At 37.8% G+C, this 25,838-nt stretch overlaps 1 long non-coding RNA gene across 1 annotated transcript in view; it reads left to right on the top strand.

The window, feature by feature from the left end:
- The first annotated feature begins 1,370 nt into the window (after positions 1–1,370).
- Positions 1,371–25,838, top strand: part of LOC122813604 — a 444,019-nt gene continuing 419,551 nt past the window's right edge. The window contains exon 1 of the long non-coding RNA XR_006366712.1: positions 1,371–1,500. This is a non-coding gene — a long non-coding RNA (uncharacterized LOC122813604). The remainder of the gene's footprint in view (positions 1,501–25,838) is intronic.

Below are 25,838 nucleotides of genomic sequence, written 5' to 3'. Positions count from 1 at the left end.
GGTAACAATTACATATGACCTGTACGGGCGCCCCACCTTAAAAGATTCCGCACTATTACACCGTTCCATCATGAAAGGTGTTTTTGACTTTTCTTGGGAGGAGAGACAATACGAGTGCCATTGTGTCTATCTTACGTAGTTTCATACCACAACTGTACTGAACATTTCTTCTGTAAAGAAAAATAAATATTTACAACCCTCATATCTGCATATAACATTTTATTTTCATGAACACATCATGGCTTATATCTATAATAATTTATAATACTGTGATGTAAGACGTTAGTAAATTACTTAGGATAACATCACAGATGCAGCAAATATATTTAAACACAGAGACACGTATTTTACTAATTAAAATAATGTGCTGGTTGGATGGAAGGCGTATTTTACATCGCAATACAATATAAAAAAACTATTCGATCAGCTAAAATAGTTAATTAAAACGTCAACGCTAACAAAAAGTACATATGCCCGGGTTATAACTCAAGCAAGGTACCCAGGAGGTGTGCATTACACAGACAGTTACACTCCCAAAACTTGTTAAGCATTCACGATGCCTCTGTAAGCTTTAATTATCTGACTGTACATCACATTCACTCCCCTTCATACCCATTTGCTTTCATACGTTAGCACGTAAGAAGAGTATACTATTCACACGACAGGATTTTTCACGTAATATTACTTCCCAAGTTCACATAAAAATGTAATACAAGAGATCTAACCACTCGGGGGGGGGGCACTCTGTTACTGCAAAATTACAACAGAGCTTCGTTTTTAAAACGTGAACAAGTTTATATTTATATCATATTGTGAAAACCGGTGTCCAAAATTATTTTCCCTATCAATCTCTTCAAATTGTTACCGGCATCAGAAAACATGTTGGATGTTAGTAGTCCCCCCCAAAAAGAAAGCGCGTTTAAACCTTAATTACTTCATTTACAATCTGATGACTTACGAGCGCACGAGGCGTTAGTTACTAACTAAAACAGTAGCTATTCCCTCCATCTTTCTGACTCACTGCCCGTCTACAAAGAAGAAGAGTAATAAAGCGTCAGATAACTACCACGACACGTACACTGACACAAATAGGCCAACACAACCTCGAATTACATTTGGTGATAAATTCACAACTTCTGTTTTCCTTGCATATAAAACGTGAAATAATCTTCTGTAAATACTCGCACAATATCCGGCAAAATGGGATCGCGCATGCTTTCGGTTTTACCACTCTTCCAATGGGACGGAGCCAGACTCTATATGAAAAGACTGACCAGCCAATCGGAAGAGGCTGCGCTGTAGCACGTGATCCATTCCCCGGGCTTTTCCTCGTACTTTATTCTTTTCAAAGCCAGTAATAGCTTAGGCTACAGTGTAATGCTGCTGTAAGTAACTTTACACAAATGAGTAGTAATAATATTATATAATTCTTCAAGGTGTTATGCTTCTGATTTACATCATCATGTAGAACCTACAACTACTTTGCTGATCATCAGATTTGTAAGTTTTTTAATGTTTTATTTAGAACTGAGCTGTGCATTATGCTTCAGCAAGCTTTCTGCTTCGGAATCTGAAATATGTGTACTGTCTTTCTCCATATGAGCATATGAATAGGAGTGACATAACTCTTTATTTTTTTTTTGTTTGTTTTCCTGTGGAATGCTAGCTACTCCTTAATATTTGCTTTAACTGTATGCGTTTCTTGCCAGTTACCCTAGCCACTCTCTGGTTTAATATAAATGTATAAGTTTGTCAAGACCGCTATCTACGGAGTTGAATGGATACTCCTTTGATCCACTCTGCAGTCGTCACCGATAGAAGTACACCGTAATAACACAGTTTAGGGACATAAATCAGTTAACGTATATACAATTTTCTGAATCTGGTGTAAGGAACAGTGTAGTTAATGGGTGTAATATATTTGCGTTCGGTCATGTCTGGAGTGCTTCATTTAGGTGTTAAGTATTAAACCGGAACGGATATTATTACTATTTTTTATCTTAAAACCTGTAAGAAAAGCAGTTCGTGAAGAGCTTACATCATTCTTTGTATGTTTAGTTTATGTTGTTTGTCTGTGCTTCGTATGCATAGCAAGCCATGACATATAAGAACTTGCAAATGCTTGCAGTTGCGGAGCAGGTACAAGAGCTTTATTAGCACGATATAATGTGACCAGACATGGGAGAGAGTGAAATTAGGTAATATTTTTTTCGGCCTGTTTGTTAAAGATGCTTATAATTAACTCTTGACTATTGCTCTGGAGAAGTGTGGAACTTGGTATGGTGGGGCCTGAAACACATCTGTGAAAAGACCCTTGTTACCCTTCTCTTTAAAGTACTGTTAAGAGGCTGTTCTTTTTTTCATTTCTTTGTCTGCTACTCCTGTTACCTACACCTCCCCCAACCACCGCCCACTGTGAGCTGAGACACCTGAAGGCCAGACATAACGATCGCCATAGAGCGACTCTGTCTGTCTGGGGTGAGGGCTGCATATTTATTTCATGGATAATAGAGGCGCAGCCTGCACGCAAGGAACATGCAGGCTTGCAGCATTTGCTTTGTCACTCTGCAAACATTACGCAGCCCGGATATCACTTGAGCTGGTTGTGGCATTAAAGCACTTACTGTTTGCTTTTTGAACTATCCATTTTCTTTCGTAATGTAGAGTTGGGTTTGCAGTGAAGTCCGACTCCATAAAAGTAGTCAAGGTTGCATAAGTGCTGAAGAATTTATTTTCATCTTCAAGATATATTTATTCGATTTGTTTTGCGTTCTATTTTGTGTTCATTAATTTCTGACATTTGTGGTCACTGAACGTGGGTTCTCTTATTATAAATACCAAGTGGTGCTCACACATGACAAGCCTTGCTGGGATCATTGACATTATACCTTTTAGACGTTTACGCGTTTTCAGTAAAGATTTCTTTTGTTGTTGCTCATCAGTACTGTGCACGGAATATGTAGAAAAAACTGTGTTGCGCGATTTTCATATGCAGTGTGACTGTTTGTTTGTTTTTGCAACAAAATAACCTTACTTTGATAAACTTTATTGCAGTTTTTGTAAACCATTATTCAAACTAAATTCCAACATTGCTCACGCATTGCTTTTCTTTTAAATAACTAATATTTATATGTAGTACAAATTACCGGTGAACTGTTCTGAAATCCTTGATGACATGTTTTTCTGAATGCAGATTGCATAGATTGATACTAATATATATATATATATATATATATATATATATATGTGTAAACGAGATATATCTATATCTATATATCTATATATATATATATATATATATATATATATATATACATACACACACACAATGTGTGTGTATTTGTAAAATTTGCCCATTTCATCCATTAATCACATTTTCTTGCTTAAAACCAGGATCAACGCAAGTGGCCAGTTTTCAGTTTTAGCTTGGCAGTAGAACCATTGTAAGCCTTCATAACATCAGCTTCTTAGTGTTATATCAGCCTGCTTCATCTTTAGAAAGAAGTGTAATGCATAGTTTCCAGTGAAAATGCTTTATTTAAGTATTGCTTAATCAATATAATAAAAAAATGATATACAACAATTGAATTGCCTGAAATCACCATTCCTGGATTTAATTTCTCCAAAGATTAAGTTCTGTGACATATTGACCATGCAGTTTCTAGTGCTCCATTTGCAGTACTTATCATTTAGGGAATAGATGCATGAGAAGCCATACTGTTAATGTAACTATAAAAGGACTTTCTTTTAAACTATTTGTATGTGATAATTGTACCAAAAAGCACTATCTGAGACACCTGTGTGAAGTGTGCAAATCTGAGTTATAATTCTCCTCATGTTCCGTCTTTGTCCATTTGGTTCGCAACTACATTTCCTGTATAGAGTGCATGCTTTAAGTTGACAAATATGTAGTTTCTGTGTAGAATGAGGACAGCTGAGGCATAAGTGCTGTATTTATGGGTTTTGTTAATGTTTTTAGTTTTTTGAGGGATATATATACTATTCATCTGCAGTTGGGTCTGTTTTTCTGTGCCTCAGCAGGAAAGCTGGCTCTGGCCTAGTGTAACACATCTGGCCATGTTAAAAAAAATGTACAAAGATGGGTGTGCATACGTGTACATGGACAGCACATCAATCACATTGCCGCCAAAAACAAAAGATTAAGAAAAATCGGACAGTATTGCTGAGTAACAGGCAAGGAAATGTTTGCTGTTATCTTAACATATTCTGTTAGGTAACTTATTTTCAAATAAAAATAAATATTTTCACTCGATCTGAAATTCTGAATATTTTATTAAGGTAATTTCTACCCACCTCCACACTGAATACCAGTCACTGCACACCTTGTTATGCATTTTAAAAGATGTTTTGAAATCTTTCTCTATTAAGCAGGATTGTTGCCCTGACTGGAGATTCTTGTCTACATCCCTTCCAGTGAACTTGGCATGATCTGTGCAGCTTCTCTGTTTATCAGATGATGAAGCACAAAGACAGCGTTCCTGAGCAACAGACATGTAAATGTTGATTGTCCTTTTTCAGTATTTTATTTTACGCCATTTATATTTTCAAATAAAAATAAATTTAATGATTTTCATCCCTGATATGAAAGTTGGAATATTTTGTTGTATAAGGCAATTTCTGTCCACCTCCAGTACTAATACCTAAGCAGTGTTAGTAGTGCAGCAGGTAGCGTACACACTTTTGGTGCAGAAGGCTGGATGTTCTACTCCTACACCATTTGGATGGATTGATAATACTGCAGTGCAGTATGGGGGCTGGTGCTACACTCCTGAATGTGTCGCCCTTTGGATAAGATGTGAAACTGAGGCCCCAGTCTGCATGCATTGATGGTAGGTGTCATGAGATCTTTGGGATATGGGGTTAGTGTAATGGTTAAGTTGTCTACCTCACAGATACAAGGTACATCGTTTGACTGTGGTCTTTGAGAGAGAAATTGGCTAGGCTTAAAAAGGCCCACAGTGGCAAATAGCCTAATAATTGTCTATGAACCTATAAACTGCATACCTTGAGGTAAATTAAAAAAAAAATGAAATATGTTTGTAGCAAGCAGGGTTTTTGCCCTGACTAGAGTTCATCTGAACTACATGTCCTCCACCCAGCTTAGGTCCTGATGTATGATCCTGCCACTGTGTGCTATTTTTGGTACATTGTGTCCAAGCAGGGGAGTTAAGGACACTTTTATGTTGTCCACTGTACTGATGTTACTCTTGAGGGAGTTAAAACATGTCATAAAAGTTGAACATAGGTTAGATTAACCGTCCTTAAGCTCTGCATAGGTTAAGGTTTGGAATGACACTACAATTCTGCGAACAAGTCAATGTAAAAGTTGGATATCTCCTTAACCTTGAGATACAGTGATTGTGAAGTTGATTTGTTAGAGCCTTTGGACCCCATAAAATAACGGAAAAAAGCTTTTTTGTAAATGGATGTCATCTGCTGTGAGTGATAAATGGATATGGGGTGTCAGACACTAGCACTGGCAAAGTTCATGTGTCGGCCTTGCTGTTATGTATCTTGGGAGATAGAGTAGTTAAAAGTGGAGCTATGTCACTTTTATTAAGTAATGTACAGACTCTTTAGCATCACTTCAATATATTTTATCTATTCTTTTAATTTGGTGACTCCCTTTCCCATTTTTGCTGCATTGCATTTCTTGCCTTAAAATATTGCCCTTTTCTTTCCATGTGGCCCACTGACGATTCTTTTCTTCTTATCTCTGTACCTCTTCCTTAGTTGGACCCCTTGCATTTTCACCTTCATCATTCACTTCCCTCTTGTTTTTCTCTTGATACATAATCATCCTCAGTAAAGCCAACAAATACTGGCTGCTCACCTTTAATATTAAATACCAAACTTTGTGCAGGTCATGGAACATGTCTTGAAAATGGAGAAAAAGGATGGATTGACTATATTTCACTGTCTCCAGCAATTAATGAAGTAGTTGGAGAGCCTAGAACATTAATTCATTTGTTAAATTTTTTAAGTGTAGAAGTGGATTTTGTGGTGATTCTTGCAGATTGTGTTTGGTATGTAAAATATGCTTGCTAGTGCTGTGAATTAAGGCTGAAGAAGGGAAGCATTATTTAATATTTAAATATTTTATTTTTTCTGCTGATAATTTTTTATTGCCAAATTGTTTTGTTTGTTGTAAAGCAACTGCATGAAGAGGTCTACATACTATTTTTTTTATAAATGCGTAACTTTTTTTAAATACACAATATTGAATTAATGTTATCATTTTCAAAATGTGTACCGATATCTGAGTCAGTCAGTAATGTGATAGCAGTTTGTGTCTTGTGAAAGGTATAAGAACTAACTCTAATACAATTTACGGAAATCTGTATTATTGAAGTACCTTTTTTGTCACTTATGTGAATGCGTTTTGTTTAGCACATATATGGAATTTGCTACTTGGAGTCTTTCTCCTCAGGTTCAAAGAGTATCTGCCCAAATGGATCATCAAATTTACCAGTAAATCTTAAGTACACAAAATGTTTAAAACTCGCAGCTACTCCAAAATTGTATTGAGTCATTTTGCATTCATATGTGCATGCACATGTTTGTGTATGTGTTCATGCATGCGCACATATACACACACACACACACCACAAACAACATGCAGAGATGAACTGATAGTTTACTGCAAACTCTGGTAACCAACTAATCATTAAACTAGACTGGGGGAAGAAAACCTCATACAAAGTTTGTAGCAGTAGTGCTAAGTTGTAGGAAGGAACTTGATTTATCACTGTTATATAAATGGGACTTTGTAACGGAAGACTACTTCCTCTAGGAAATGCTTTTAGTGTGCTAGAGCTGATATGTACAGCGTGATGTTGTATGACTTCTATTCGGTAACTGTATCATTCAACTAACATCATATCGTGTGGAAAGCCACTAATGTTACAGAAAGTGCATGGCTTTGCTTTTCATTCATTTAATCTCTGAACAAAGTATGATTTATATAAATATTTGACTTCATACTCTACAAAATGTAACTAATATTCTAACATTGTTTTTTGTCCTTTGTTTTTTTTTCCCCCTTCCATTTGTTTTGCTTTCAAGTTCTAATTACCTTGTCCATCTTGATAGATTATAAAGGGTCAATGTTATGGGCTGCTGCTTTGAACAAATTTGTTAGTAGTTCGAAACTAAATTGCATGTTGTATGATTTGCTTAAAGTACAACAATAAGTAAACCGCTTTACCATGATACTTTCCTAAGAAATAGATTGCAGTTGCAACATAGTTACTTCCATGTTCCTAAATTTCTGTTTTTTTTTTTTTTTTTTTTTTTTTTTTGGGTCAGCTGTTATGTCTTCTGTGGCTACACTGTATTTTTTTTAGTAAGGTTGCTAGGTAACATTATATCATGCAAGAGAATATATTCCATTAGAATTTCATTTGTCAAAGTAGCTGAAATTTAAGAATGGTTCTGTGTTCGTTTTTAATTTATGCTAAAAAAAATTGAACACTAAATGTTCCAGAATTGATGATTTTTGTTTGTGGATCCGTAGGCTTGTGATATGAGTAATTATGCCCTTTTGATTTTTACTGCATCAAGCCACGTTTAATTGTAGTGTTTTTGAGGGTTAAAATCTCTAGGTAATAGTTGGTGCTAATGTATGTAATGTATGGTAGGTAAAAACTTCTAAAATATAAATGCCTAATGCACTATTACAGTTAAGTTTATACTCCTAGAGTGAACTGATTTTTGAATGGTCATCACCCATTTTTAATTTACAAGATATATGCAAGTGCCTTCTAAAAATTCAGGTGTCCATTTAGAAAGTTTGTTTTTTTTGGCCCCATACTTCCCAACCATGAAACCCTCATTTATGTGACTTAGCCTATTATGTCCTTGCACTAGAGTGAGCCATCTAGAGGGAGGCCATTATCCAGGTAGCCATGAAAGTTCTTTGTGCCTCTGCTCACACCTGGTCCCTCTATCCATAGGCTCATAAGTCCAGGAGACTAGTAAGGAGTCGAGCCCAAATATCCAATTTCATCAAAGCTCTGTCTGGTTAAGTGACTTGCTCAAGGTCACCCAGTAGGCAAGTAATGGCTAAAGGAATTGAACCCTGTACCACAGGAAGTAGCTGGCTAACAGCTCATAGCACTACTAGATTTAATACCGCTGTGACTGATTTTGCACCAAGGTTGCTGCTGCCCAATCACAGAGTACTAACCACTATATGAACACTGAAAGTTACCTCCTCTGTGGCGTGCATCCTCATCATCTTGCCCACTTAAGTCTGCCACCCTGCCATACCAGGGCCCTTTTGCAACCATTCACACTAATATCTGGGTAAGGAACTGCACAATGCACAAGCCCCAGAAGCTTCACAGGGGCAGCAATCCCTGACATAGGTAGCAACAGTACACACTATTTCCAGTCCTCTGTGAACCAGGCCCCTGCTTGTAACATGAGTGGCAGGAAAGCCACTCATTATCATCCTGTTTTCTTCCCAGCTGTTGGTCAAACTATGGATGTCTGGGTTACAGTCAGGGTGTTATTCTTCTGTACCACTGAGCTTGGCATTTTAGAAAGATTTTAACCTGAGTTAGTCAAGAGTATGTCATGTACAACATGTCATACATGTTTTAAAGATTGCATATTTATTGTATGCAGTGAAATTTTAAATTAAGAAAAGTTCCTGATATATTTATTCTGGCTTTCCATTGTTGGTTTTATTAACTGTTTCTTTCTTGGATGCCTGGTTAGTTAATTGTTTGATGCTTATTCCTGACATTTTTAAGAATTGTTGAATTATTTTTATAGTATTCAAAAGACATTTTTTTTTTTTTGTTAAAGAAATGCATCCTCCTGGATGGGGGTGAGGGAGCTGTTGTCTAGAACTTATTGCAACAATTCCAAAACAGTCTTGGCCCTTGTCTTCCATGTATTAAGCCTAGGCAGTATCTTTTCATCACTGTTTTGAAGGTAGACTAGTAATTTACAGTAATGTGTGTGTGTCTCATAGAGACCTTGTGGTTGCAAAGTGCACGTGAGTTGGATTACATGATGTACTTTTTCAGGTAAGACCATCTGAAGTCCTTACCAGTGGAATAACACTTTTTGTTATAACATTTGAGAGAAACTAAGAATTCCCAAGCCGTTTAAAATGTTCTGGTTCCCAGGTTTGTATTAGAATCACTGGATCCCAGACAACAGCACAGAATAATTACGTTGATAATAAAATGTATGAAGTCCTGAGAGCACCTTTGTGACTATTGGCTTATCGAGCATGTGTAAAGCACATGCACCTGTAAAGTGCCTATGCACAAGCGAGTAATGCTTTGTGAATGCAGAGACCTCACTTTCTGTGTTAGATTCATAGATACCAATTTTAAATGTCATAATGAAAGCCACAGGTTAAAAGAATGTATGCACAAACATAATAATGGCTATAATGGCAAATAAGAGGAAACTCCCCTAGTGTGATGAGTGGCTAGCGAGAATTTTAATATGTGAATTGTAGTTTTCCTCTTGTGAGATTGTGTGGTAGAAAATTGTGCTCTTTATCGCTTGTATGATTGTAGGGACTGAGAGCCCTAGTCTGTGCAAGAAACTACTTTGCAGAATGCAGGTTATTATAAAAAAACATATCTTTGTGAGCTAGAAATACCTTGTTGTTCTTTGTACATCCATCTTGTGTTCCATGTGTATAGCTGGCCTAGAGGTTTTAATCTAATTTAGTTTATTTGTATCTTAAAAGGATGAAGTGGGCAGATCTTTTTTTTTTACAGCCACTACCTGGATCACGAGAGCAGTGGTTGTTGTGTTGTCAATGTGTAGTGCAGTCTGGCAACCATCACTTTTATTGAAGATTGAAGCAAAATGAAGTACCAAGAGCAAGCAGACACAGAAGCATGGCAAATGTGGAAACACCACAGATAGTGGTAGGAGATCAAGACAGAGCTCTGACTCTTGAAGTGTAAGACTGTATTAAATGGCAGTGCTGAGTATAAAGCAATTGATTTTCTCAGTATCAGAAAACAGCCACATCTGTAATTATGTATTCTGACTTCTGCTATACATTTTTCTGAGTATACATTGGAATTTGTTTTCTTTGCATCATAAGGTATAAATTCTGGGGGAGGGCGTTGTGGCCTTTTGTCAGGTTTTCATTACGTTCTCAGGAATATTTCATTCTGGAATTGGTCACATATATCTATGGATTTGCTTTTTTCCCTAGTGAAATAAATAAGTATATAATAGTGGAATGTTTTGGTAAAACTGGTTTATTGTATATATTTTGTGTCCAGAGTATACCATTTATTTTCTTAATAACGTCACAGAGGTCTATGGCTAAGTAACAAAAACTTCAAAATAAATCTGTTCTCAAGTTATTTGAAATGCACAAATTTAAAAAAAAGTCATGAAATGATTTGAAATGCTTGTGTTGACTAGATAGCTGTGCAATGACATCAGAAGGGCAAAATTTAGCATTCATCTGACGTGGTTTACTTTTGACCCGGAGGCTCTTGCTACATGAGAGAGTAAAAGCCATTGTGGTGGAAATGCTTAGGCCTTGGTAGTGTTTCTCTGAGTTTCTGTTAATTTCACTACAACAGTTTTTTTTCATTTTAAAATTTTAGTCAGTATGTCAGAAATATATCCTGTATAATGTATCTTTTTAGGCTGATTTGTTCCTGTGTATTCTTTGCTGTTTAGGTCTGGTTTTAAATTCAATCTTCTGTGATTCAACTTTTTTTTCAGGGGGTGTCTATTCTGTACCAGCAGGATAAAGTGAATTGCTTTTTAAGCCTTTTATTTTAAGAAATCATAACTGAGTTACAAAATCTTCAAGGATCGGATGAAACCATGAGTAGTTAGACCGTCTATTAGTGTGTGAACATTGGTTATGCTCTGAATGTGGGAAGAATGCAAACATTTTTTATGCACATTTTTTTATGTAAGAAAAAGGTGCTTTAAAGTTTTGTCAGACTCCATCAGTGTGCTCAGGGCTGGTGTTAACATTTTGGTGGCCTCCCAGCAACTGTCAGGTTGGGGCCCCCGGACACTTGCAATCTCTCACCACATCACTGCTCTCCCTCCTGCCTTCCTCAGCAACCTTTTAGCTCATGCCAGAAAGGTTTTGGAGTAATGAGAAGACTAAACTGCAGTTACAGTGCTCTCACATTATGACAGGCCTGTGTACCACACCAAGTCAACCTATCCCGCAGAGGAGCAGTCTCAGTGACTCGAATTTAGTTGCATTGATGGTATATTATGTACAAGGCAAGCCACAGGTGAAATTATGCCCTAAGCAAAGGGATCCATGGCATGGCACCACCACCACCACCACTGTTCTGCACACATTCCTCCATTTGACTCTGTTTTCCCATATACTGGTCTCTGCACACCATACAGAACTTTTTTTCTTCCTTTTCTCACTCTTCAATTTTTTTCCAGAATTTATATTTTTTTAGATGAGCAGAGATGCATTTAAAGCTTTTTAAATCCTTTTCATCCAGAATAAAAATCAGCCTGAACAAAAGTCATGACTAAGGAAATGTGTTACTGTATGACTTTTTTATTTTTCCTGGCCAATACTGCATAGTAATAATGGTGTAGGAAATAACTTAAAAGCTGTGGGTCTGGGGGCTGCTAGCACTCAATAAATTAAAGGGTTATAGATATTCTGAGGTGCATTTTAGCAGACTTTTACAGTCTTTTTATCCAGTGATGGTATCAAACATTACGAGTAAGGAAAGAAATTCAGAGAAAACAAATGTTTGCAAGGCTATATAAATCCTGCCTGTCTCCCTACACCCTACTAAAAAGTTACTTCACCCAGTCTAACACCAGAGAGAGAGAGAGATATACATAAAGTGAAGGCACATTTCAAATGGCTGCTGTCATTTATACATAGCATACCTCATCACCTCTACCCAAAAAATGCAAGCACTGACTGCGTACCCCTCAGTTTTGTCAGGCTAGGACAAAACTGAAAGAACAAACAGAACACAATAACATATTTCAACCTGTTGATGCTCAGATATATATATATATATATATATATATATATATATATATATATATATGAACAACATGCTTCCTTAACCCTACTCATAAGATAGCCGCCTGTATACATGTCTATTTGATTGTAAGGAAAGTGAAAAAATAATGACCTTAGTAATGTATTTCAGCTTGATTTTCTTGTACAGTACACTACCCCTACACAAGTTCAGTGATAGTTTTTGCCATCTCTGAGATAATTGAGAAAAGTAAAGGCAATATTGAACACATTGTCTCCAGCCTCAATCAAAACTATAGTGACTTTCTGTGTACACCTCTCTGAGGTTTTGTAGTAAAAATTAAAGGAGTAATAACCACACCATCCCCAGCTGCTCATACAAGCTACACACACCTCTGAAGAGGGCCAGTTTTAGAATTGGTGGGGTTGAGGTCAAAGGACACCCCTAAATCCACACCACATACCATGCAACACACCAATGTCTCGCAACCCCTAAGGCCTAACCATAAACCCATCATATTAGTAATAGGAGACTCCATTGTGAGACGCACAGTTGTGCCTCGCACCAGGCTGGATAAGCTGAAGGTCACGATTAGTTGCTTGTCAGGTGCCAGAATCCGCCATATCACACACACTCAAGTCTCTCAACAACAGGTACTGTTATGACTCTGTCATAGTCCATGTTGGCATGAATGACTTGAGACGTACCTCCCTGGACTATATGAAGAGAGACATGATTGAGCTCGCTGAATATCTGTCCCAGGCAGGTATGTCCCTAGCCTTAAGTAACATTCTACTGTCACCCAGAATGATGCCTCAGTACAAACAGAAAATGATTGACTTTAACAATTGGCTAAGTTTCTGGTGTCATTCCAGGGGGATCCAGTGCCTGACCTCCTGGGAAGATATGATTGACGGACCACGATGCTTTGCTAGAGGTGGCCTGCGTCTATCTCACTTGGGCTTCTGGCAAAGGCCCTTGCCTCTCATAGTGCCATTTTTAGGCAATGCCATGAGGTCAAAACTACCAACATGAAAATTTCATCAAAACGTTTAGACTCTTAGTGTTTAGCATCATGACATTTAAACATGAAATTGCACTCCGTGCAAGCATTCTTAACCCTGGAAGATGCTGACATTTGTGCAGTCACAGAAGTCTGGTTCAAAGCAGCTGAGCGCACCCCAGCCATACCTGGTTACTCATCCTATCATACATTCAGACCCCAAAATGTGGACAGCAAAGCCAAAGAAGGTGGAGTTTCAATATATATTAGACGCACACACCTCCAGGCTGGTCAAACAGTATGACACACAGGAGACACTCCAGGTGCAGTTAACCATTGACAAGACCCCCTATTCAAATTATAGCTAGCTACAGGCCCCCAAATTTGACTCTGGTTTCTGGACCTCTTCAAATCTATCAAGATTCAACCATTTACCCTGATCCTGGGTGACTTTAATTTACCCAACCATAGATTTGAAAAAAAACTACTCATGCCAGAACACAAATGCCCGGAGATTATTCAATTTTTTTTTTTGTCAATGCAAATGCCTTGGAACAGCTAGTTGATACCCCCACAAGAGGTGGTAATATCTTAGACTTGGTATTAACCAATATGGGTAACCATTGCAGTAACCCTATGATATCATCCTTTCTGGTAAGATCCAACCATAGAACGGTCACTTTTGAAGTCACCATTTCCCCTGACCCCCTCTAGCTAGGGTTAAACAAACAAATTATCCAAAGCTAATTACAACCTCCTGAGGGATGGTATAAACAGCTTCACAGCTCCTTCCCCAACTGTAGGAAGTGGCACCAATGTCCAAAACTACACCAAAGTACTATACAAGCATTTATATAGATGCATGGAATCAGGAATACCTGACGGGAAAAATCATTCTCTGCAAGGAAGAGTAAACCTGTCTGGTGGACATCTGCAATAAATAAACTATATAACAAAAGGAAAAAATTGCTGTCCAGCACCAAGAAGGAGCAGGTGCCCAATTGGAAGCAATCTCTCCTTAGCCTGAATAAGCAAATAAGAGCCCTAGTGAAATCCTCTAAAGCCAACTTAGAGTCCACATCTACTACAGAAAGTCATAAGGCCTTCTTCACATATGTCCACAGTCTCAAAGGAAGCACCCAGATCTGTTCAAAACTGGTGGTCAAGGGAACCACATACACAAATGCTGTAGATATAACCAATCTACTGGCTGACAGATTCAGCAAAAACTCCTCTCTGTCCCCCCATCAGTAAATTCAGACATCCTCGGTGCCTGCCCCCTACCCCTTTTCTCTAGGGAACAGGTCATCACTGCCCTCTCAAAGGCAAAAATACAGCCTCCATGAGACCCAATGACATCCCAGCCGGCATCCTACATGAACTCAGGCATAACTTGCAGCACCATTAGGCACCCTGTTCAACCAAAGCCCGAGTACCGGCTTTATCCCAGCCGAGTGGAGGATAGCCGCAGTCATCCCTTTACACAAAGGTGGAGCGTCCGATCCAGGAAATTATAGACCCATCAGCCTAACTAGCCTGATCTGCAAGGCCATGGAATGTATTATCATGGACCTCATTAACAGAGACATTGGCAACCTCCAAACACTTGACCCCACAAAGTTTGGCTTTGCCAAGGGGAGGTCATGTCTGTTAAATCTGATCGACTTCTTTGAGGCAGTCACCAAAGCCATGGACAAAGGGAAGATGGTGCGCATCACCTACACTGACCTGGCCAAAGTCTTCGACACTATTACCCACTCGGGCATAGTAGATACAGACTGACGCCTAGTTGAGAGAGTATGTTAACAGATGGGTAGCAAACTGGCTCACTAATAGAACCCACCTAATCAAAATATAGAAAGCCACCTCAGGCAGTAGACCCGTAATGAATGGCGTACCTCAAGGATCAGGCTTGGGCCACTGTTTTTCAGGATATACTTCTCTGAGGTACAGGCCAAAACCAGTGGGCTATGGCTGACCAAGTTTGTGGATGACTGCAGTCATCAGTTCCCCAAGTGATGTGGATGTCCTCCAAGAAGGTTTCACCCAAACAAATGACTGGTGCCAGAAACATGGCCTCAAGCTGAATGCCAAAAAATGCATCATCATCCCCTTTGGGGAGTGACATCCTTGCATACTATCACATTAATAACCATGTCCTAAGTACAAAATCAATAGTGGGGATTTGGGCACCCAAGTTGATAGCAATCTGACTTTTGACTACCATGTTACTTCTGTTGTATGGAAAGCTTTCTACATGGCCCACATCATAAGTAAGGGTATCTCATCCAGGGACAAAGAGGTCATAAGATCCCTGTATTCTTCCCTTATAAGGCCAATTATTGAGTACAACGCTCCCTTCGACATGTACCTCGCAAAGCACATGCAGCAGCTGGATAGACCACAGAGGTTCCTCACCAGGAGAATCCAGGGCCTCAAATACCTTCCCTACACAGACAGGCTAAAAGCCCTGTCCCTGTACTCCATTTCATACAGACTCCTCAGAGGTGACCTCTATCTGGCATACAAAGCAATCAGACCCTGCTTTGATGGGACTGCTGCATATCTGTAAGTCAAGCTCCACTCGAGCAACCCATACGCATGACCTCAACCATGTGATATCAATATGACTTGTTGGTGGGACAGGTTTGTTTCCTAGAGACTCCCCCATCTGCAGAATAGACTCCTTTTCCACGTCAAGCAGAGTACTTCCTTATCCCTTTAAGCGCAATCTGGATAACTGGATGTGAAATAGAAAATACACTCCTGGGATTCCACCTGTGTCCCTGCTGGACAGGGGCTGTGGGTGCTGACTTCTCTAAATATGGGCTAAACTCTTGGCTAGGCTTATAAGGGCCTCAGGGCCACTAGCCTAGTAACCTTCTATGATCCTCTTCTATCACAACTGGAGCTCCTCTAGCAAGTACTGCAAGTACTCATCTTTTCAGTTATAATCTGCAGAGTATCCATCCTGAAATTCTTTTATCAAATTCGCATGTTCAGTTTTTTTCCAAATGTGTCTCCTGTAGCATTCCTATTTGCACTTTCCTGTTTGTCTGTACCTGTAAGACCATTCGCATTTTATGATCATGTGGAAAATACTGCCATTATGGTAAGAAGCCATTATTTCCACCTATTACATATGGCAGCTTTTTTAAATGTCTTAATTCCAGCTTTTGTGATGCACGCACCCATTAATATTTGTCAGGTTAATCCTTTTATACAGCTTTTATCAACATTTAAAACCTAGGTCACATTTTTGTAAGACTTTTTGTTTTACAATCACACCCTCAGAAAACCTCCTTAACCTGTTACATTAATGCAAACACACATGTACACTTATTCAAATACATAATGAAATTTAACCCTCCTAATAGGGACATTTGTATCAAATAGCAACTACTAATGCAGGCCCTAATTAACCTGAACTTGAGGTTATGCATGCTAAGATGAATGTTGACTACTGTTCTGATTACATTAAGTAGTGTCTGTTCTTTGTTTATTTTTAATCCCAGTGACCAGATGTGAAAACTTGCATGCTTTCAGAAATCATTAACTTTTAGCCTTGATGAACCCAGTGTTCTGTCTTTTATTCCCTATTGTCAGCTTGTGTCCATGAATGTGTAAGAGAAAAAAGAACAATGTCTTTCAGATTGTAGCAGAGGACTTCAAACTGAAAAATTTATTATTAAAGAAAAATTTGTCATTATACTTGTTCTCATATTTACTTGTTTCCATTTGATATTAGATTAAGCCAAGGGTCTTAATCCAGACATTCATCTATGCAAAAGTAAGAGAAAATATATCATCTTTACATATATTACGATTTGTGTAATTTTATACCCCATCCCCTATCTCAACAACCTGAGATTACAGCTTATTAACTTAAACATTATTTTGTCTAGCTTTTCTTCTCTGTTTTGCACTGTAATGTCTACATTTCTTATTATAAAAAAGGAAGAAGGAGAACGAGACGGGGAAGGAAAAAAGGTGTTTTTTCTTTCACATACAAGAGCAAGTAAAATAGTTTACTATAAAATATGCAATTTATATTGTGAAACATTTTGGAGGAATACTGCTAAGAATAGAAATTTTTACTTGGTTACCTTTTACTTTCATCTTCCCCTCCACTGAGTCCTTCCAAACATTTATGACATGAAGCAAGGCGAATGCTTTTCAGTTCCCCACAAGTTTAACAGTCAATAAAAGTCAGCTCTTCCTGCTTATTTTTATACAGCAATATTTCACAAATGCAGTTGTTTTGCAGTTTCATACTTATTCACCAATTTCTGTGTTGCTTGTTTTCTTCCTGCTCTTCTCCATCTCCCAGTTTCTAGTTGAATTCCATAGTACTTCTGTGTCAATTCATGTGCTTTTCTCTATCTCCCAAGCATTTTCCTGTGGAACAGTGGAAAAGGTTTCACTAGCAGAGTCTATGTGCTTTATTATCAGAAGAATGAGAAGAAGAGTCCCCCTCTGCTGAACGAACCTTTTTTTTTTTTTTTTTTTTTTTGAACAAATTTGCATTTCTACCTGAAGACAGCTGGATATAGCAGCTTGAATCTCACTCCTGTCAACATTCCTCAATTTACTGGAATAAATTTGTTTCTCTTCTGTCTGGTGTACAGTGAATAACCATTTTCCACAAGCACTTTACTGTCTCCAACTTTAATACTTCACCTTTTTGCGACAGTGCAGTAGTTAACATTGTTGCCTCATGGGAAGAGGTTCTCCAGTTCAGTTCTTGGCTGGGGTGCCTTCTGTATGGAGTCTGCATGTCCTCCCTTCATTTGTGTGAGTTTCCTCTGTGTACTCCAGTTTCCTCCCACATTACAAGGACATGAGTCTGGAGCATTTCTCCCCAGGCCACCACTGAAAATTGGCTTGTTCCAAGTCAGACTTTCCAGGGAAAACAAATGTTAAATAAAGTTTTGTCAGGATCAACTGTTTCTGCTGGCAAGTTGGCATACTTGATAATGATCAAGGTCTTGTCAGCTTTCTCATGGCCAGATCTGGAGCATATACAAAGTGTGCCCTTTCAATTAACAGTTTCTGCTGTGGAATACCAGTCCAGTTGCTTATTTCTGCTTTCATAAAATTAATGCAGTCTGTTCTATTTTCTCTGGTACTGCAGAAACTCTCAAATTTTCCCTGCATGTTCTGTCCTTTAATTCTGCCATGCTTTGAAACATCTCTTCTTCAGCAGTTTCATACTCGGCATCATTTTCTTCATTTTGATGTCAGATTTTTTTCAGTTTTATCAGCTCATCCGAATATCTGTTTAAAGATTCTTCCATTTTTTCAAGCTTTTGTTATTTGAGTTGATATATTCCTTCATTGTTTCACTTCAGCTCTGAGCACATTTGACTTATTTTTCCTTGTAGATTACTGGAATCCATGTCTTTTACCAAAGCTGGAGATTCAATTGTTTTTGCTGAACAGCTGGAGGATTCTTCTCAGACATTGTTTTATCTTCACCTTTTCTAGTTGATTTTCTTTTGGCTCTCCTAGTTGCTTCTTGGCAGGCATTCAGGTAGTGTACTTGCTAGCTACTAACTGAATTTTACTCAAGCTGTCAATATCACTTGCTTTTTCTCAGTTTCTGTTTTCACACTGCTGAAGCTAAGCTTTTGATCGTTTGCAGCCATTTGGAAGTCCTCAACATCTGGGGAACATTTGTAGGTATTGATTGACAGCTTATTTTTTTATGGGGCCAGTTGCATATACTTATGAAGTTGCCCTAAAGTTCATTCTGTAGACGAGAAAAAAAAAAAACTATTTAGGATCACAGTATTATCAAGGCAGACAAGAAAACTAATGTGAAGGGTCATCTCATGGAAGATCATTAAGAAAGAGAAGATGTGACCCAGCATAGAGCACTGAGGAACACCTTTGCTGGAAAAATTTGAGATCTGTTTTGCTTGGTCCTATTAGAATAAAGGGTATGATTAGAAAGATAATTTTTCAACCATTGCAATATGTCATTAAAGAAATCCTGGCGCAGTAAGTTTTTGAAGTAGGAGTGTGTTGAGCGACAGTATCAATGGGGAAAATACCTACTGCTGCAAAAAGATAAGCACATTCATTGCTACAGTTACGAAAAAAATGAACTGGACTGTGAGACATTGACATGTAAAGAGCTTATTCTAAGTCTCTGCTACAGTTGCAATAAATTAAGCACAGAAAATTGTCACTCTGGGCAACCAGTCTGTAGGGCTTACTTTACATTCATTCACTCATCCACCAATTACTGGGTTTTACCTGTGGCCTCTTTAGGATAAGGTGCATTGCTAAATGCCCCCCCCCCCCAACAACCAAATACAACTGTTTTGGAGCCCCCATATAATCTTAATTAAACAGGTAACACCACATCTGTGGGTTTTACTTGTGCCTAATGATGACTATAAGTGAACTAAGCTCTATCCTCATAGTAGAGCATGAATAGTGGCTTACAAAAAGTGGTTTTAGGGGGTTGCCTTCACATGGTCAACATTTCAGAATGTCGACATTTATATGGCAAAGGCCATATGATCGACATTCGAAATTTTGACCCTGCGGAACCAGCATCTCTGTACAATGCGGAGTGTTAAGATGTCCATCTTTTGCACTGTAGTGCGATTTTGGAGTTGGTATATTTAAGTTCCAGGTAGTGGGGGGAAGAGCCCCCCACAGGGGTGCAGGGGGCATAGCCCCCACACTAGCAGCATGAAAGTACTTTCTTTTTTTCTATGGTCAACATTTCGAATGCCGATCATATGGTCTCGGCTGTATGAATGCCGACATTTTGAAATGTCGACCATATAAAGTAGATCTGTTTTAGGATAATGAAACAGTTAAAAGCTGTAAAACATTTTGGACTGCCTCACTTCTTTTTTGTGTGGCAGTATTAAGTGTATTGCGGCTTTTAAATATATTATCAAATAAGGTACATTTCACTTCCTGCTCCTGTCTGAGGCAGCACTTTGTTAAAATTTTCAAAAATGTAAACTAATTTACTGCCCCTCATGTTCTTTGTCTTGCAATAGATTGTATCAGCTAAAGCTGATACAGTTATTATCCAGTGTGTGTTTCAGCTGTCAAAGATTTGTTAGTTTGATTAAAAAAAAAAAAAAAAACACTGTGAAAACTCTGCAAGAATCCATGCTGTATTCAGGCATGTTTGATTAAATCTTTAGAAAGAGGGAAGAGTTAATTTAGCATACATTTGTTTCTGTAAAATTTGGCACAAGTCCTTGATATGGCCATGGTTTTGCACATGTAGATGTTTTGTTCACCAGAGCTTGCTAATGCACATATCTTAAGCACTGATTAGCCAAATACTTTACATGTAATCAAGTTTATTAAAATAAAAGTATACTTGTAATGTTACAGTTAAAGGTAGTCTTTTAGGATTACATTTTGTGATATGAGGTAAGATCCTTGGTTTTGGCTTTCGGGACCCTACAGAGTACCGTAATTTTACTGACTGCCATTTGTTGGTTTCTTTAGTAGCATTTCTTTTGCATCTGTATACATTCATGTCATATGGTCAAGTTAATGACTTGGTTTTCAGTTTTACTAGTTTGTTTTTATTAACTTTATCAATATTTTGCAATCTTTATATAAAGTCTTTACATGTGAATTGGGCACTATACTTGAGGTGAATGATTTTTAACTGCATGCTTTCACCATGCACGTATCATTTGCAGATTTTGCACGTTTCTTTCTCACTACTAGACTGCTTTCCTAAATCTTTTATGGCTTGAAGACCTTGGGTCCCTGGGCTGTGTCCAAAGTGTAACTATATGTCTTGATATGCTATGGTACAGTGCCCTGAATGTCTTGACAAAATTTTTACACCGCATGTGAGCTATATCTTATGTTAAATTTTCTTGTGTTAGTGTCTCATGAAACTGTTACTGCTTTTATTGTATACCTCCTTTAATGTTTTATAGTTTGCCTTGTTTCTCTATGATGTCCGAAAAGGCATCTACACACAAAACTGGATTTAAATTAAATTTCATGACTTAGTGCAAGGAGATGTATTTGGTTGTTGGGTTGTAATGGAATGTGGTACTTCTGACTGCAAGTAAATTCACAAATCATACTGATGAGAAACAAAACATTGATTGTTTTTAAATATTATACTAGCACAACTAATGCATCAATTCCTTTAAACAGTTTGTCTTGTGGACCTACCTGGTCAACATAGTTTGTGCATACCTGTTTTCTTGCATTATTCTGTTCATTCATTCATCTTTTTCCTTCTTCTCCTGACATTTCTTTGTTATCTCCATATTTTCAGCTAATATCCAATTATTATCCAGTTACTCCTCATCCCTTACCATTCCCTACTCCTCTATTTCCAGTTCTAGTAAATGGTTTAAATAGGTTTCCTTGCATGTTATTAGTACTGCTCTATCACATGATTAATTAACCAGTGAAATTGTAAATAAAAGTGTTACTATGGAGTTTTTTTGTCCTTTGACACCACTGAAAAAAGGCAGTTGGCAGTTGTGCAGAGAATTAAGGATGTGAGCTGTTAACAAGCTGCTTTCTGTAGTCCTGAGTTTCTTCCATTTGTCTAATTTGTGACTAAGCAAGTCACTTAATCAGACAATGCTCTGGGACATTTGGGAAGTTGGGCTATGCTTCACAATGGTGTGCCTAGTAAATATCTATGAATAGATAAGTGGACATAAATGAGGGAAATAGTATAGCAAGGTAAGAATAAATGTGTATGAGTGTACACATAAACTGCATAGTCAATCTCCATAAAATCCATTAATGTTTTTAGATAGTAAAGCGGCAAGTTTTTTTCTGTATCACACCCTAATACAAAAAAAATGTAAAGAGGTAAGTTTTTTTTTTCTGCATCACACCCACACCCCTAATACAAAATATATATATATGTGTGTGTGTGTGTGTGTGTGTGTGTGTGTGTGTGTGTGTGTGTGTGTGTGTGTGATATATATATATATATATATATATATATATATATATATATATTATATATATATGGGTCTACCTGATATGGTCGACAGCTCATATGATCGACATGCAAAACAATGACAGCTCAAAACACTGAGAGCTCATTTAGTCGACACATGAAACCAAAGGTTTACGCCCTTCCCCCACTGTAGGGCGACCCTGGAGTAGGAATAATATGTTTGGGGGGGTGTGGGGGGCAAAGCCCCCCACATTATGTACATGAATGTAGTCACATTGAACTGAATGATCCATATGTATGTTTACAATTTATGACATATATGTGGGGGGCTGTGCCCCCCACACACCCCCAAACTTATTATTCCTACTCCAGGGTCGCCCTACAGTGGGGGAAGGGCGTACTCCTTTGGTTTCATGTGTCGACCAAATGAGCTTTCAGTGTTTTGAGCTGTCAGTGTTTTGGTTTATGATCATATGAGCTGTCGACCATATCGGGTAGATGAGTTTTCTTCCTAATGACTATAAACTCTTGTTGGCATCAATTCCCTTGTATAGTTTATAGGTCGTCGGAAGGCAAGTTACTGGCCTATAATTCTTAGGTTAGTTTGCAGATTCACTCTTACGTAGGAGCATTGTTTTTCCTGTTAGCCAGGTTGGTGTGTTCAGGGTGCGCATATAAATAGTTCTTACTCATGGCTAAATCTTCATGCAAATATGTTAATACTTTTAGCCAAAAGTTAGGGACTGCATCTGGACCTGAGGTTTTCCAGTTAGAGGCTTTTCTTAACTTTTACAGTCCCTTTGGCATCCACAGGATCTTCATAGGTATTTCTCCAAACTGTATCTATTTCTTCTTTTTTTTTTTTTTGGCAGTCTTTCAATTACTTTTACCTTGGTTTCCCAATTTTCTATAAAACCATTTTGGGTCATCAATACAATGGTTATTTTGTACTTATATTTATCTTCATGTCTTCAAAGTCTTTCCGCCTGTGCTGAAATTTTTTGTTTGTTATTTGCGGTAGTGCATGATAGATCCTGGTCTGTTCTAATACTGCACAATGCTTTTATCACATCTATCTTTCATAGTATTTTTGTTGATTAAATACTATGAAAGATAGATGTGATAAAAGCATTGTGCAGTATTAGAACTGTCGAGGAGTGATGGGCCAAAGAGTTCTTGTATCACATAGTAATACATGGCACAGGATGAAATTGAAGAGAATATGCCACAGGAAGATGCAATAGAACTTTCTATAGAATGCCTGTAGGAAAGGGGAAAACAAAATAAATGTGCCCTCAGTTTAGATTAAAACGAGCTATTAAAAGAGTTGCTTGATTTAATACAGATTGACTGCAGAAGGTCAATAAAACCCAAAAAGTCAGAAGATTGATAAAACAAATGAACACAGTTAAGACTGTCCATAGAGATCCATGCAATACAGCAGAAGTAAACAGGATATATTACTGTGCAGTTAAATTAATAACTGATAAATTCTACCACAAGAACACAAGGTAGTGAGGGAGAGAAAAGAGAGAAATCAAATGCCATCGTGGAAATGCCGAATACAGAAAACTATAAAGCAATTAAGACAAGAAGTGTCACTGTTAGACTATAGAAGCTGTGATTTTGCGTCCTTTATTTCTTAAAGCAGAAATGTTTTAATGAGGTTTCTCAATAGAAACCATAGCACCACTTCAGCTATTATTTTTTAGTATTTTTACATATAATTTTTTTAAGAATCTTAAGTAATCTTACTTAGTACTATCATGTTTTAAGTATTTTTTTAGGAATCTCATTCAGTATTTTTAAGTGGATGAATGGGGATGCACGTTAGGAAAATGCAAAAGCTTGGAACATATCCTGTACAATATTTCTTCCATTTATGTGTTTTTTTTTACATATTTTCCTAACATGTTTTTAATATATAACACATATATATTGTGCCTCCATAGATAAAAACATTTGTTTTTTGTTATGATCCATTTTATGAATTTATTAGGTGAATTATTCATCTTCAAAAGTTTGACTAAGCTTGTAAAAAGATGTGTTAGCATTCTTATGAATCGTTCCATAGCAGAGTGCAAAGTCCCTAACCTCTGGAAACAAAAAAATCTGCCATTGCCCCTTTACATAGAGGGCAACTCCAATGAACTATCCAGTTATCGATCAAGCTCCATTCTCTCTCCTCTTTCCAAAATCCTGGAGAAATGCATAAATCAGCAATGGCTTCACCATCTAACCCAAAACAAACTAATTACCCACTGCTCTAATCTCCTTCATGGACACTGTGTCCAAATCCATTGACTCTGGTAAGATCACCTCTGTATTACTATTGGACTTGTCAAAAGGCATTTGACAGTGTCCCACAGCAAGCTCCTTTATCAGCTATCAATTGGTTGGCTGCGCTACACCATCCCTTCAGTGGCTTGCAAGCTACCTATCCATCCACCAGCAGTGCGTTAAATGGCAAAACAAACTATCTCTATCAGTCCAACATGACTGGTGTACCACAACTGTCCATCTTTGGACCCTTACTTTTCAATGTCCTTGCTAACAATCTGCACACCCCATCACCTCTTAGCTTCATTATCCAATATGCGGATGACATTACCATAATTTCCTGTTCTAATAACATATTACACCTTCAGGAAATCACCTAAACCTCCTTCACCTCAATAGAGACATGGCTGAGAGAAGCCCAGTTTCTCTTAAATCCAAAAAAAAAAAAAAAAACAAAACTCTTGCTATTCTCAACAAAACCAAACCGTTCCCACAGCCAAACTACTAGGTGTTTCAGCACCACATCTGCAATAGCATTAAAACAACTCACATCAAACTAGGAACCCTCTATAGACAAAAAAAAACTTCCTGGATAGCTGTACCAGAAAAACCCTTGCCAGCACCTATTTGCTTCCCTCAATACGCAGCCCCCCTATACACCAATTTACATTCTTCCCTTAAAAACAAGCTCCAATCCTGCTACCATAAAATCGCCAAATTTGTCGTAGGCTACTCCTACTGTTCACATCACTGCCTAGCCCTGAAAGAACTGAAGTGGCTTGAACTCACACACCACCTAAACCTAGTTCAACTGTCTTCTGTACATAAAATGTTGTATTCTCCTGATAGTTGCCCTGCCCTCAAATCTGTCTTAAAACCCTACATACCTACCAGAACTCTCCACTCTGAAAACAACCAACTTCTGATTGTCTACATTCCAAATAAGAGTTGGACAGTGCCTATACTCGTGCTACTGCTTAGCTCTGGAAATCTTTGCCAACAAACATTATAACCATTGACAGTTTACACAACTTCAAACGCACCTTATTAAAAAAAGCTTTCTCTCTACTCTGAACTGCCTCTGCTCTTTCATTAATTGGTGAACTCCATTCACCTTCTGGGGCCTTTCCTTTCTGCACCTTTGTTCCCTTGACCTTGAGAATCTCATCCACTATCCATTACCAAATCATTTATGAACCTTACATTTTTTATATCCTACTCTACATTTCTCCTAAATATATACTTCCTTCTAATCCTCTCTCTACACCTCAATCCTTCCTGCAGTACTTGGGGGGGAAAAGTGTAACCTGCAACATCACTTTATATAATCTGTCTAGTACATGTAGCTACCTATTTGTATTTGTGTAGTATTAATTACTTATTTGTGTTTTAACTGTATGTATTCATTTGGAGCTTTTCTCCCCAGGCCACCATTGAAAAGCAAAATGTTTACCATCCATGGAAGGATTAACTTGCTCATTCTAGTCTTATGATCTCATTATTTAATTGATATAAAAAGGATGGGCTTATCAGGTAATATGGATTCTGAAGATGTCCAGTAATATGGGTGAAAGTGGTCAATCCATACGTTTAAAATGTTTTTAATTTTTTATTTACTGCA

This window comes from Protopterus annectens, chromosome 10.part0 (assembly GCF_019279795.1).
Source record: "Protopterus annectens isolate FY-2018-M chromosome 10.part0, PAN1.0, whole genome shotgun sequence".
NCBI lineage: Eukaryota > Metazoa > Chordata > Ceratodontiformes > Protopteridae > Protopterus > Protopterus annectens.
Note: the sequence above shows the minus strand (reverse complement) of the source record. Positions and strands in the feature narration are given on the sequence as shown.